Consider the following 16,660-nt stretch of genomic DNA (forward strand, 5'->3'; position numbering starts at 1 on the left):
ATCCTAAATCACTTGCTCGCTTGCTCTCTAGTCAAAGAGACAAGCATTAAAAAAAAAAACAAAAAAATAAAAAAAAAAAACAAGAAAGAGAGAGAAGCAAACAAGATGTGGTAATTATGGATGATTTTGTAAAGAAGAGAGAGAAAGCTTTTTCACTAGGAAAGCTAAAGCTATCCAGAAAAATCATCATGCAGGAGGCTTCTTTTGAGATGTACCAAGTATCTTTGTTAAAAATAAAAGGCAAAAGATGTGTGGATAAGAGATATCTGACACACAGTGAAAGTCAGAAAACATAAGACCCTATTGTGTCCAGGCACTATGCTGGGTCTTGGTCACATAATACAAATAAGTTAGACATGTTTGTTAATCTTAAGAAGCTCCTGCTATAGAGAAACAACATAAATTAAGAAAAAACAAAGAGAACATGGTAAGATGAAGTCTGATACTTTTTATGCAAAGGCACACAAAGGTTTTCCAGAGAAAGTTTCATTTGAGGTTAGTTTTGAAGTGTGAATAGAATATAAGTAGAGATGGGGCACCTGGGTGGCTCTATCGGTTAAGCACGTGCCTTCGGCTCAGGTCATGATCTGGGAGTCCCAGAAAGGAACCCCACATTGAGCCCCGCATCATGCTTCTTGCTCAGCAGGGAGTCTGCTTCTTCTTCTCCTGCTCCCCTTACCTGTGCTCTCTCTCTCTCTGTCAACAAAGAAATAAATCTTAAAAAATAATAATTTAAGTAGAGATAATAACATTTGGAATGAAAGAGTGATCTAAAACAGTGTGCTATTATTACTGGAACATAATGGGGGTCCATGGCAAGTGAAGTCAGAGCCAGAGTGGACTCAGAGTGCCTTTCTAAGGAAAAAGCACATCATCCTGAAGATAAATCCAAATTTCCTGGAGGAAAGGAATAATCAAATGTCATATTAAAAACCAGATTCCTAGCCACCAGCCCAAGATTGTCATTCAGAAGATGAGCAGGAATTTCTAATGTTTACTGGTGTTCTAGAAGATTATTATTTTCAGGCAAGTTTAGAAAATATGGGAAATAATGAATATTTAGTGAGGGGTTTTCAGCTGCGAAAAGGTATAATCAGTCCTAGAATTTGGAATCATTCTTTTGATAGCAGTGTGGATTCTTATTAGATGAAATTTGAATCAGGAAAATATTGTGATACCCCCTGGTAACTCATCACAACACATAATAACGTTTTTATATCTAGCATATCTTTATTTCATTTGTTCTTCTTAACCTCAGTGGAGATTACCAATATAGCTGCTTGTGACCCCCTTTATCAAAGCTCATCATTTCATATCTCAGTTCCCTTTCTCATTTCCCTTGGCCTTCATGGACTCAGCCTCTGTTTTCTAATGCCTTAATCTTATGCACTATTTGCTTTAGCTTATGCTTTGGTCTCCTCAGGTCTTTGCCACATTTACCAAGTTCTGGAATGCCAGTAGGAAATGCAAGAGATTATTTACAATGCTAGGCCAATTTCTTAGTAATTTCCGTACCTTTTCTATGCTCGACATTTTGCTTACATTCATGTATTAAGTAACTAAACAAAAATGAAGACACATAGTCAACTAATTCTGCCATTTTTTCATGCAACACATATTGTTTGCTTATTATATATTAAGCACTATACTAGGTATTTGGAACACAAAGATGAATAAAAATAAAAGTTTGTGCTTTCTAGAGTTCGGGATGTAGGTGGGGAGGGGGCGGAGAGCAAAAAATATACAAAATTGCCAAGTATTTACTTACGTTTAGAATAGATGGGAATAAAGTATTTGGGGGAGTACAGAGGATGTAATCATCTAATGTTGATTTGTGGGGTCAAGGAAAGTTTCACAGAAAAGGTAACATTTGAATTGAAGGGATAACAGAAAGTTTAAGAGGATATGGTCACAGGAGGGGAGCAATGTACTCTGTTCTACAACATTCTTTACCAGTTTCTCTCATTTTAGTTTATTCCGGATCCTTGTTAAACTTTTCCCTAGACATTTATGATGTTTTGTCCTTTGAGCTTCATAGTTTTAAGTCACAGCTAGGTGAGAGGATTACAAACATTTCCCTGGGTTTAAGCCAGGAGAATTATACAAACTTACCCAGGTTCACTTGAACATTCTATAACTATTGTCTGAGTCTCGCTTTGGAAACCAAACCTGAAACCAGATAATTTTCACGTGGTTTCAAGTTTCACCATCAACAATTCACATGATACCAGGCCTGATTCATGTATTATATAAGCAGGTGTAAAATTTCAGCCACAAGTCACTATGGACATATGTTGAACAGGACTTGAACTTCACCATAATGATTTGAGCTTCCACAGATAAAATATTTCCATTTGTCATCACTGCAAGTATTCTCCCTTCCAACACGTACACCAATAGCCACTGGTCTAATTGTGGAAATAACACTTCCTGATTTGCAAAGCTCAGACAACAGATGCAGCATCTCCGAACTGACAGCCTGGTTGTCGAGGCATAACAATGGCCAGCCACAAAGCTTAGTGAAAACTAACACAACGTTTTAGAATAATGGGGGATGATGAAATGGATCTGTAATGAGGACTTAATATGTGATTTTAAAAACCACTAAAATATGAGGAAACTTTCCAACATACAACAGTGTTGAAAGTATTGCAATAATATGTTTGATTAGAAAGTACTTCAGGATGTATTAATGTAAGCACTTAGCAAGTCTCTCAAACATACCATTCTGCAACAAGCATATAGATTTTTTCAAACATATCCATTTCCACTTAGGCTGTGCTCTAGCTCATTGCTCTAAATGCAAGGGACATTCCACATGCTCTTTTATTTTATGTACACTAAATTCAAATCCCTTGATCCCATTTTGTTTTGATATTTTTAAATGGAAAAAAAATACTTGAGTCTCTGTATTTCTTTATAAGCTGTGCACATTAGCCTGTTTCTGAAAGTATCATTCCATTGTGATCCTTGTAAAACAGTCATTTAACACTATATTCTTTCCCTTGGGTTCTCTGGGGATCCTGATTTACTTTAAATTCAAAAGGGCAAAAGACTCCATCAGATAATAAATCAATAGTTAACCTGGAAAGACTGATGTTTAACTAGTCTCCTTGGCAATGTTTGAGTTCAGCTGTTCTGACATAAGGAGCAACATTTGAGAAAAAGAATGCAAGACTCAGGGAAGAAAAGAAAAAGGTTTCTTTAGACATAAATAACAGAAAAGTATGGTAATCTAGAAGTTGTTTCAAAACAGAGTACCACAGGTGAGTTTGAGAAAACAGAAAGATATGTAAACAAAAGGAAAAAAAATACTGAGGAAAGGTTGCAACTGTAAACTTAAACATAGGTTTATCCTGAATGGGCAGAAACCCATCAGAAAATGAACCAGGAGGTCTGGCTCACTTCCATGGCAATCTTGACCATTAGCAAAATGTGCACGGAGAAGAAAGGACTGCGTGCAGGGAAGAAGCACCACCCATGGGAGCCTGCCTAGAGCAGCAAAAGGGAAGGCTATTACTTTAGAGTTTAGAGTTTAGTTACTAACTTGGGTGTTCACCAAAATCACCTGAGGAGCTTTTAGTAAGAGTACACATTCCTGGTCACTAATCTGAAAATCTAATTCTCAATTGCAAAGTATAGACTTCCCTCAATACTCCTATCATAAGAATCTGCATCTTTATTTTTTTAATAACACCTACAGTAATTTTCTCACTAGTCATGATTGAAAACATTTCCTCACCTGCTGCTTTCACTATGTCCATAATTTTTATTAGTGCCACTGTAATCCTCCTACAGATCCATACTAGCTTCTGGATGCATTAAAATATCTAAGTCTTTGTCCCTAGGTGTACTAGTTTCCTAGGATTGCTAGGAACAAAATACCACAAGCAGAGCAGCTTGCAACAACAGAAATTTACTGTGACATAGTTCTGGAAGCCTAGAAACCTGAGATCAAAGTATTTGTAAAATTGGATCCTTCTAATGACTCTAAGAGAGAATGTGTCCCATGACTCTTTCCTGGCTTCTGTGGGATTGCTGACAATCTTTGGGGTCCCTTGGGTTGTGGAGGCATAACTCGTCTTGACATAGCATTTTCCCTAATCATAATAATAATCATAATCCCTAATCTCCCTAATCAGCTCTCTCTGAGTCCAGATTTCCCCTTTGTATAAGGACACTGCCATATTGGACTAGGGCCTGCTCTAATAACCTCATCTTAACTTAACCATATCCAAATAATGTCACATTCACAGGTATTAGGGGTTAGGATGTAAATATCTTTTGATGGCTGGGAGACACCATTCAATCCCTAATGTTAGTTCCTTTATTCATTTAGGCAAGAATTATTTATGGATTAAAGTCTATGAGCTAAGAACTGTCCTAGACAATGCATGTGCCAAAATTAACAAGGCAACGTTAAAATAACTGAATTTCCTATAAGATGTTGATACTAGTATTTATTATAAGAATAATGAATACATCGTATTCCTGGGAAGAAGTAGCTCATTCATTAATTGATTCATCAATTATTTCTATCATGTAGAATATCATGTTAGAAGCCATATATGAAAAGACAGCATAGTTCTGCCTTTAGGATGCAAATTCTCTAGTAAGGAACACACACAGTGATTGGTTATCACTGTGTGATACATGCTAGAAGAAAGAAATATGTATTATGGGAAAACAAGGCATCTAACTGAAGCAGGAGGAATCAGAAAGTGCTCCAAGAGGAGAAGATACTTGAAATGTGTCTTTTTTGTAAAATATTTTATTTATTTATTTGAGAGAGAAAGAATGAGTGGCAGGAGGGGCAGAGGGAGAGGGAGAAGCAGACTCTGCTGAGTCCCAAGAGGGGCTCCATCCCAGGACACTGGGATCAGGATCTGAGCCAAAAGCAGACGCTTAACCAACTGAGCCACCCCAGTACACCTTGAAATGTATCTTAAAGGACATGCAGAAGATGGGTTAAGGGACGAGGGATTTAGGATGTTGTAGCCATAGAGACATAAAAAGAGCATCTGTAAAGGAAGGAGATGGAGGGAAAGCATGAAATGTTTGGAGAACTGTGAGTGAATCAGTTTTTCTAGGAAAGCATGAGTGTGGACATGGGATATGACGAGAGAAAGCGCCCTGTACAGAGTGTCTTGGAGTCTGATCTTCACCCAAGAAGGTAGTGGAATCAAAAGAAAGGGAGTGATGGGACTGGATATGAGTTTCAGAAAATGAGGAAACTCATTTGGAGAACAGTGTGGATAAGGGGGTGGAGACAGTCCAGGCATGAAGGCTATGGTGGAAGAAAGAAAGAGGACCTGAGCAAAGCAGTGGCTGCTAAACAGATAAGATAGGGAGGCAGAGCTTCGGGAGATATTGAGGAGATCAAATTTATAGTGACTAACTACACATGTGAAAAAACTTTTCAACTGGGGTATAGAGTGGTGGAGGAACAAACAAAAACAATGAATTCTGGAACACTGAAAAGAAATAAAATAAAATGAAAAAAAAAGATAAACCTAATATACATATATTATCAGAGAAGTTTAATTTGTTCCCAATTTGTGGATGCTTTGAATACTTGCTCTCTGCCTGAAATGTGTTTTCTTCCATGAACAGGAGAGAACTCATCTTTTAAAATTCAGTCCAACATCATGTCTAGAAAGCTTCCCAGTTCATCTCTCCCCAGTGTATTCCTGTAGTATATTTTATGCCCATATTCTTGAGAACTTTGTGTATACATTTTTTGAAATAGCATACCCTTACCTTCAGCAATGATTCAGCACATAGATACTCAAAAAATATTGGTAGAATGAACTTACGTGTTTGATACACTTTCTACCCAGGCCATATAAGTTTGGCAACTTACACAGTTTTCCACTAAAATAAAAAAGTAAAACATGAAGTCTGTATTACTGGAAGACTTAAGCTACGGTTATCTGGAAAACTTGATAAGTTTAACCAAACGTTGCAACCCTCTTGTACTTGAAAAAAACTGGTTAGCATTTGTACTTAACATTGGAAATAATTACAGCAAGATTTCTGTCTCCCAGTCCTTTAGTTCTGATACCTCATCAAACTGCAATGCAGGAGGAAACATACTTATACTACAAATGGAAGTGGGTTGGACACACTCTCAAAAAAGTGCTCTTTGCACTGGGTGTTGTGCAAAAACAATGAATACTGTTACGCTGAAAAAATAAATAAATTTAAATACTGAAAAAAAAAAGTGCTCTTTTTTGCCCCACCATTCTCCCTGAAATCTTTTTTCCTAGCACACCATCCTAGGAAAATGGCTTCAGGCAGGCCCCCACATTTTCACTTTAGTTGGGCTTTTAATGTGTTAAGGAAGTTAATTGTTGAAGAAAGGATGACATTCTCCCAATGTTGGAAGCACATCCAACCCGGCTTCTTTAAACTTTGGTTCCAAAGGCATTACAGGAATCTATGAATGAAATGAAAATGTTTTGAAACCCAAGTCTCTTTAATAGCCTAAGCAATCGTCAGTAAATTGCCGACTTTACAGGTATAATTTTCAGTAAGGGTCAGGGAAATTCATTCATTAGAATTACGGGAGATAAAAATTTAAACGTCTCTGTAATATTTATAGGAAATGTGTCATCAGTATAAAGCGGCCTTAAATCACATTCATTCATTATTAAGCACTCCTCTACATTTCTGAGTGAAGTTTCTAATGGGATGAAATCTCCTCAGCTGCAGTAACATCATGATTGTCTATTTATAGCCAAGTAGTCTTTGGTTATGGTAGTGCCTTTTTAGGTTGAGTATTAAAGCAGGTTTTCCCTTTGAAAGGAGACCTCTAACTAAATGGATGTAATCCATTACTTGGTAAGTAGAAGAGCTCGCCGAAATTGGAAATACCTACTAATTATAATTACATAATGCCTGGCATGCACGCATAGTACTACAGTTGGTCTAAAGTTCGGTATTTGACTGAGTTTTATTGTTTTGTTTTTAAGGACTAGGATTTCACTTTCTATTTTATAATGGAAAAAACCTTGAGATCAGGAAGATCTCTGCTTGTGTGAGAAAATCAGGTTGAATATATTTCCCCTTCACCCTTACGCACTCTGGAGGTCAAGTAGACCATTCTGTCTTTATACCATTAAAGACCGGTTATCATCCTATTAATGTTAATTTCCTTCCCACACATACCTGAGCCTTTGACAATAATAGCCCTCTCATAACTATCACTAATAAATTGTGAGACACAAACCTGAAGTTTAAATACACAAACCTGAAGACACACCGATGTGTCTGTTCATTTCCTATTCAGAAATGATATCACCTATGTAATTATTTGCTATTCAATTTGCAAAATTGTGCCTTTTGCTAAGAAAGCCTTAGGGAGCAACCAAATCATTAATTATGATATGTAAAATATTTAAATCTAGTGGCAGCACTAGTGAAACATAAGAAGAACAACGCAGCAGGAGCAGAGCTTAAAAATAGCAATAGGCAGCATTCATTGCCTGTGCTTCCCTACCCCAATTACACAGATAATTCAGGCATGAGCAAGGATAATTGAGTCATTCCTCCACTTTGTTCTGAAGTTGTAGATCTGGCCAAATACCACCGGCATCCATCAGGATTGATGGGGATTTTCTTTTAAATATGCCCAGAAGCCAACAAATGGTAAGTCAAAAGAGCAATGAAATATACCCTCAACAATTTCTAGGAAACATTCAATTTCATACCATAGGTATTTATTTGAGGTGTAACTCACTTTATGAGACCAATTTAGCTGCTAAACTTTTACTTCATGGAAAAGTTTAAGAACCAGTAGCCCAAACAGAGAAATTCCAAAAAGTGTAACTACAAAGGGGGGAGAAAGGCAGACTGACAGGTCAAACTAAAATGAAAAAAAAAGGGGGGGGAGGGAATCAGAGTATCTAAATTATAAACTTGGGAGATATGGGATTGATAGAAGTTAGACAAAACCCTAATGAAGCTTTTGGAGGTTGCTGGTCAATCTGGATTTCAATTATTTTACTCCAAGTGATTTGCTGACTCAGCATGTAAAGCCCGTGAACCCTTTATCAAAGAGGGCAACCTTGCAACAGACTAGTCAAGTCACCTAGGACCAAGGCCCATGATGGGCACCCTAAGGAGCAAAGATTAAAAGTCAAGGAAACAGCAAGTAAAATCCCCTTTTGTATGTAACCCTTTCTGAAAATGAAAACACATGGGTAATATGATTACTCTTTGTGATAACTTTTCACCCCTTATACCAGAATGGTGGTCAAAACTAAGTTAAAGGTATTTTTCATAAAACCAACAAAAATTATGTTACAGTGAAAATAATAAAAAGGGGATAAACCTTTAATATGTATTGGGCACATACTGGGCCTAAACATCAAAATCTTATGCAGTCCTCACAAAAACCCTATGAGATGGGTCTTACATGTAAGGAGCTAGTCAGAGCATTGAGATTTAGATCAAAATTGGATTTCATAGCTCTCTTATGTTTAATGTTTTTTTTTAATAAAAATTAGTTCTTTTCTATCTAATATCTAATACCAGATTTGCATTCTGGCAAGGGATCTCACAAACATATTATATCAGTAGTTAAAACTCAGAACTCAGTGTGTTAGTTTTCACTGCATTAAACATTGGTTTTCTACCACAGTCTGTCCCCTTGTGAGTATAACGAGGCACACAGACACTCAGGCCTCTACGCCCACCTTAACTCATCACCTTCTGTGCATGCAGCTGTCAGCATCCCTCACTCATCTCAATATTCTAGAGCATTGTCCTAATATTGGGATGTTTTTGTTGGTTTATCTTAATTGAGGCCTATAATAGTATGCATTTAAAAGCACCTTCGCTAGAATGAGCTTTCCTCTAATACCCCTTTCTCTTTCTCTATAATCTATTCTTTTCTTAGGAAATCTTTTCTACTCACTGTTCAAGTTTCAGCTATCCATTTTGTCACATAGTTAGTCTTTCACATACTCTGAAACCGGTCAGTGCTTTGATGCTTTGTAGAAAGAATGAGTATGAATGAGATAGGCCCTGAGGTCCCATGTTACATGTTGGGGAACCAAGAATCCATACAGACTGCAGACACTATACTATAAGTTTATTCATGCCTTGTCCAAGGCTAAGTTTTATAAGCTTAAGTAAAATATAAAGTTCCAGAATTCTACCTCTATATCAATGAAACCATAGACTAATTAATATATCAATTCCCTCCTCCCCATAACTTTTGGTCCATTGGAATTAGTTCTTTACCTGAAAATTCCCCTACCTATTACTAAGTAAGTACATTGTGCAGCTTTTTTTTTTTTTGGCATTAAAAACTAAATCATAGTACACTGTAAGTCTGAGAACCATGTGTTTTAGAGAACAAACACTTCTAACTGAGGGTACACCAAGTCACAGCTACAGCTGACCCACAATACAAAATCACCCAATGTGTTCAACAAAACCCATTCTTGATCACTATATAATGTTTGAGCAATAAATTCTGAAAACATTTTGAGCCACTTCTTTTTTCATTTGATGGGAGGGCAGTTTAAATTTTTTTTTTTTTAAGATTTTATTTATTGGACAGACAGAGGTAACAAGTAGGCAGAGAGGCAGGCAGAGAGAGGGGAGGAAGCGTGCTCCCTGCTGAGCAGAGAGCTCAATGCGGGGCTCGATCCCAAGACCCTGAGACCATGACCCGAGCCGAAGGCAGGGGCTTTAACCCACTGAGCCACCCAGGCGCCCCGGGAGGGCAGTTTAAATGGAAACCAAATATTCACTACAGAAATCTTAGGTACTCCAGCAAGTGTAATTGGGGCCTTTCATTCTTTTCTAGTGGTCATGCTGTTGGTCAAGCTGATTCAGAGTTGGGTATTTCTCAGATCTTATATTAGCCCTTAAAGAAGTATTCATTCTCAGGTTACAGAGCTTGACTCTACCACTGGCAATGAAGATCCTTTTACAGAAGGTGGTGCTTCTTCCACCTTCCAGCTCTTTTGAGTCTCCAGCAGTGCTGGAGTGCATCAGCCAGAGCCACGCATAATTCACTCTGATCCTGAAGGGATATTTAATGTCTTAAGTGAAAATCTCTGCAGGTTTCATAGGATGGGTCTCAGCTTTCTCAGTACACAGTAGCTTCCTTGGTAAAAATGCAGGCAGAGAACTCAGGCAGCATGTCCCTAACAAGAGATACAAAAAGGGTTTGGTGACAGCAGGAATCAACCAACCACATGATAGGCAAACCAGGAAGACAAGTGAGCCCGACATTCTAGAAAAAAAAGGACCTGAATGGCTTGGGGAGGATGGGGGAGGGCTTATGATGAGCTGTACACTGACTAGAAATGAGAAAGGCAGGTGCTTTTAACAGTATGGTCATCAAAGGACCAATGAGCCAGTGTGCATAGAGAAGCATTCAGAAAGGTGATTTTGGAAATATTGCTTGGATACTGGTTTAATCCCCTATAAATACAAGAAAATGCCTTAAAATTTGTCACTGATTGAAAATGTTTCAAAAACATTTACCAGTTTTTCCCAAATCAATTAGAATTAATTTCTTTCAAGGAAAAGCTAATTTGACAAAAGAAAATATAGAAGAATCTAGGCAGAACAAAACTTAATATATTGAAACTCTTCCTTGCTCATGTATACACATACATTAGACATACACAAATATTTCTCAGAATTGAGATGAGAAAACCAACTGATATTTGTTTTTATGAATATTTTAGACAAAGAAATAGTCTGTATTCTGATTCACCTTTTACATCTTTTGAAAACCATCCTATACTTTCCACGACATGATATGAAATTTTCTGGCACTCTCAGAAGGGACTTCTAACAATGTCCTGTTGACTGAAATTTTGTATACTTTCATTTAATCTACTTGTCTTTATCAAAAGAAGTGATTATAAAATCTAATATATATATATTATATATATATAAAAGATGTCTTCCTTAAAATACTATATATATATATATATATGTATTTGAATGTGTGAGTGTATATAACCTTGAACAACATGGGCTTGAAGTTCACAGGTCTATATACATGGATTTTTTTTTACAGTTCAGTACTGTAAATATATTTTCTCTTCCCTATGATTTTCTTAATAACATTTTCTTTTCCTTAGTTTACTTTATTCTAAGAATGTAGTATATAATACATTTAATATACAAAATATGTGTTAATCAAATGTTTATGTTATGTTTTGGTCAACAGTAGGCTATTAGTAGTTAAGTTTTGGTAGAGTCAAAAGTTATACAAGGATTTTCAACTACATGGGGAATTGATTCTCCTAACCTCCACTTCTTCAAGAGTCAGCTGTGTGGATGTATATATATGCTTCTTTTTTTTTAAAGATTTTATTTATTTATTTGATAGACAGAGATCACAAATAGGCAGAGAGGCAGGCAGAGAGAGTGGGGGGAACAGGCTCCCTGCTGAGCAGAGAGCCTGATGCGGGGCTCGATCCCAGGACCCTGGGATCATGACTCAAGCTGAAGGCAATGGCTTAACCCACTGAGCCACCCAGGTGCCCCTGTATATATATGCTTAATGAATTAAAAGAATGGCATATCCAATCTTCCTTATAACTCTCATTTCAGTCTTATTTAAAGAGCAAGAATATATCACACAAATGTCTAACAATCATAACTTTTATCATTATGAAAATTTATGTTGACCCTTGATCATTTTCCTTCTAGCCTGCTCTTTTCCACTGTATCCAAAGAAAATCCTCAGGCCCTCAAACAAACTTTTGACATGGATGACACAAAGAATCATTGTTCCCTTTCATAACTCATTATTTCATTTTCAGTGAGGTATTTCCAATTTCTAATACAGAAATAGCGTGATTTTATAAGTGTTCTGGTTTCTACCTTGGCAAAGTAAAGGAATATCCTGAAATTAGAGAAAAATTAAGTGAATAATAAATGTAAAAAATAATTGTTGCCAGAGTCATGAAAATTAAATAGGATAATCAATGAAAACACTCTCTATGATACTGAGGATATTGAAAGCATTCCATAATTTCCCTTTCACAATGTTTTCTATATATGTATTACCTGAGGCAGTATACTTTAGGGTAGTAGCTATAAGTATTATTTTGGAATCAGAGAAACCTTGATTCAAACCTTGATTCTGTCATACAACCCTAGGTAAGCATTGAATCTTTTTGAGGGTAATCTTGTTTTTCCCTCTTTATAAAATGGAAACAATAATGCTACTGCCTAAAGTTTTAGTGGTTATTGTATGGAATAACACACTTAAAAGTCTTTAACTTAGGCACCAGCCTATGGTAGATACTCAATAAGCTGTATTTATTAATTTTTACCTTCATTTTTTTTTTTCCTGAAGCCCTCTGAGTTCATTATTTGCAGTTTGTACTTACAGAAATTAAGGGCAAAGAAGTTAAGGAACTCCCCAGTTGCTAAAGAGAATATAAGGAAGACAAGAACAAACATCTATGGACCCTGGCTAAGCCACTCCTTTCCCAATGGAGGGATGGAATTATGGTAGTCTACATACATAGAAATCATCTGGACTGCATTCTCCATTGCTGGCAAAACCCAGTAGATTCCAGGACAGTAAATAAAGGCGTTGAAATGTGCTTACCACATTAAAACATTTAGTTTAATAAGTGAAAAGTCCACTACTCATTTAATGGGTTAATTTCAATAAGATACACATTGAAAGGGAAAGTTCACTATAATTTCAATTTGCTGTGAATTTAAAGACTCGAGGAAGAGTAGTGTTGAGTCTTTTTAAATAAACTTTACAGGTAGCTATGGGATCTCCTTCTCAATATCTTTCAGGTTGATTGTTTAAAATTATTATGGTCCTATTTAAATTTTATATCATTTTTATATAGGTGTGCTTTTTGCAGATTTCTTGTCTGGTTTAGTTCTCATCCCAACTAATATGGAAAAGAGAATCTGTATCTGAATTGTTTCTATAGAGATACAGGGCCTAAAAAGGGATTAAAAAAAATTTCATTCTTTAGATATCCACTGTGAGCTGGCTCCATGTTTGGTTGAATAATAATCATATTAAGTTTAATGAAGTAACATATGTAAAACACTATTTTTCTCATCATTTCAAATCTAGTATTAGCTGTGAGTCCACTGATTAGGCAGATAGTAAATTTCCCCAATGAAGATGTCAAATAACAAATTATACAATGAGAAGATCCAAGTATCTACTATTGATTCAGCAAAACTACCTAAGCATATCTACATATCACTCTTTAACACAACCTTATCACTCTTATCACAAGCTCATAAATCACCTTAACATGTGCCACGGCCAAATCTTTTTTTTAATGGCTTCAAAAATTACCGCACATACAGACTGAAGTTTAAAAAATGTGGAGAGATATATATATATATATCTCCACATTTTTAAAACTTCAGTCATATGCTTGTAGTGTAATTTAGTATGAATGGAAATATATATATATACACATATATAGATATATAGGTATATATACATATATGTATATCTCTATATATGTATATATATGTGTGTGTGTGTGTGTGTGTGTGTGTGTACACACACACACTCAGGTATGTTTGACTTTTTTTTTTTTTCAGAGAGAGAATTCAGAAAGAATCTTAAGCAAGCTCCATGCCCAGCATTTGGCCAGATGCAGGGCTCGATCTCACAACCCTGAGATCATGACCTGAGCCATCATCAGCAGTTAGATGTTTAACCAACTTAGCCACCAAAGCACCCGCTACTTTTAAACCCAGCTTGGTACTTTTTAAAATTGTGTTCTTTCATGCTACTAGCTGATTATTTTTCCTATCTTTCCAAAGCAGTGTACTAACTCTACCACAACTTACTTGGATGACCTTTGTAGCCTTGCATCATTGCTAAAATCTTAGTTTTGTTATCTCTAAAATGGAGGCATTGAACAAGACTCATTTTCCAGCTCTGACTCTTGGATTTTGCCTTCATTGAGGAAGCCAAGCAGAAGGCACAAAGGTTATTAAGAACTCTGGGTATACTTTTAGTTTCTTATATCCTCTTAAGTTCAAAGTACACTGCTGCCCCAAGGTGTTGCAGACACACTTCATAGGCCTGTTGAATAAATAACTTCTGTTGAGTGTTATATGATATAGGGCATATGAATGACCCAATAGTTTAAATAGCATTGATGAGAAGGACAAGTTGTGGGTTCAGGTAGACCTACATTAGAGTACGGATTTAATCATTCATTTAGTCTATGATTTTGAGTGAGTCACTAAATCTCTCTGAAAAGATCAATTTACTCATGTGGGGCTAATAATAATATTTATTTTATGGTCTAAGTGTTAAATGAGAAATTGGGCATAAAGGTTTTAATATGGTACCTGGAACAAGAACCCAGTTAGGAATAATTTAATATCTTTTTTTATTAAAAAGATATCTTTTTACTTTCAAGTCTTTTTTATTCCAGTTAGTTAACATATTCCTTTCCCACTGGAAGCCCTCACAATTTCCCCTAATAAGTAAAGTATTCTGGTTTCTCTAGTATTATACCTTTCTATGTAGCCTAGTAATGCAAGAATGTTGGGGGGAAACTCAGCTCCAAAAATGATTCAAAGGTGGCAGAGAACCTTGAATTTAGGCTAGGAAAAGACATTAGTAGAGCTAATTATGGCTTAGAAGATCATTTCCTCATTTCAAAAGACTCAACATTCATTTAGTGAATATTTATTGACCTCTACTCTGTTCCAGCAATCCTGGTTTCTGTCCTCATGGAGCATGTATTATAGTAGGTAATCAAGAAAATTCAAAGGAGTGTGATGCATGTACCAGTGTGAAGTTCACTGTCTAAGAAGTTGCACAGAAGGGACACCCATTCCCAACTTCATGGATCAGGTAAAGTTTCTCAGAGATCTAAAGGATGCAGAAGAGTCAAGGAAGTGGAAGATGAGTATACTTGGGAGAAGAATGAATGTATTTCCTTTTTTCACTATCTGATATGTCCCTTTATGGAGGAACTAAACTCAGAAAATTTCGCCTGTTCATCTTATCAAATAATTATTCATGTACTTAACATATTTCACCAAGAATGTCCTGTATTCCAGACTCTGCACTCTGTGAACAGAGCAAAACAGTAGTGAACAAATTAATGAATGTTCTGCTGTCTTGAAGGCTAATTTCTAGTCACACAATAATGAAATTAATTAGACATACAGCACAGGGTTAGTTATTGTAAAGTTTTACAAGGAAAAATACAGTGGAGAAGGACATAGGATAGTTTTTGGTAGTACAAGCAGGAAAGGCCTCAAGGAGGAAGCAGCTGGGTAGAGATTTGTCAGAAGTATGTTGACCCTATAAATATTAAGAGAGTATTCAGAGCAGAGGGATTTGAAGTACAGATGCCCTAAGACAGGAATATGATTGGCTTCCTGCTCACCATATACTATGCTGGGTAATTAGCAATCAGGGGCAAGCCATAAAGCTTTGGTAATCATGGAACGCAAGGGTTAGACTAGATAGAATCTGGAAGACAGAGACAGATGATAAATGAATAATAACAAATACTAATGTCAGTTAAAAAAAAATCTATAAGGGATGTAGGTACTTAGGGCAATGATTGCACATGGTACGTGGAGATGATGAGTCAGAGGATTTATTGCAGACCTCTCTAAAAAAAAGTAAAAGTTCACTTTCTTGATTTCCACTGAATTATGAAATCACAAAACACAGAATACAAGGACCAAATTTCCTTTAGACAGCTACTTCTTTACCTGTTAATATACATATCTATATATATGAATTTCATGAGTATATATAATATTAATATATAAAAATTATTATTGTATATATATGTATGAAAAGGACTGAACTGTGCCCCCCCAATTTACATATACTGAGGCCCTGACCTGAGCTTCCAGGTGATTGTATTTGGAAATCAAGCTCTTAAGAGGTAATTAAGGTTAAATGAAGTCATAAGGGTGGGATCTTAACTCAATAGGAGAAGCCATGTGAGGACACAGTGAGAAGCCAGCCATGTACAAACTAAGAGGCCTAACCAGAAACCAACCCTGACAGCATCTTGATCTTGGTTTTCCAGCCTCCAGAACTAGGAGAAAATACATTTTTGTTGTTTAAACTACCCAGTCTGTATTATTTTGTTATGGCAGCCCAAGCTGACTAAAACATGATACATGTAATTATCTCTACATATAATTTGTCTCCTATTTTCCTATGCCTTTGTTTAACTTCTATTAGCTACTTCAATGAACTGGTCTGCCTTTGAGTAGATTGATGAATTTCCTGCTTTTGCATGCATATGAGCAGCAACCCCTTCCTAGCAGGGACTGTGGCTGACGCAGCTACCAGCAGCTGCAGAAGAGGGTCTTTAAATTGAAATCAACTGAGCCTCAGTTTACTTACTGCCCGCTGGTGCTTAAAGGGGGTAAAAATAGAAGAGGGATAATACTGTGTCCTGTGTTCCAGTCAAAGTATAGACACCAAAGAATTGTTAGAAGAAATCTTTCTGAAGTCAGCACATTCTCTCAACTAAGGCAAGAGGGAGGTAGGAGAAGCCCCTTCATCTTTAAATACCTCCAGAGGGATGAAGTAAAATGTTTCTTCAAATCATTTTGAAATGACTTGAAAAGTTTAAAAATAAAACCTTACTTTTCTTCAGATGACAATAATAAAATGGTTAATGTTTATTAG

The sequence above is a fragment of the Meles meles genome, chromosome 8 (assembly GCF_922984935.1).
Source record: "Meles meles chromosome 8, mMelMel3.1 paternal haplotype, whole genome shotgun sequence".
NCBI classification, from domain to species: Eukaryota; Metazoa; Chordata; class Mammalia; order Carnivora; family Mustelidae; genus Meles; species Meles meles.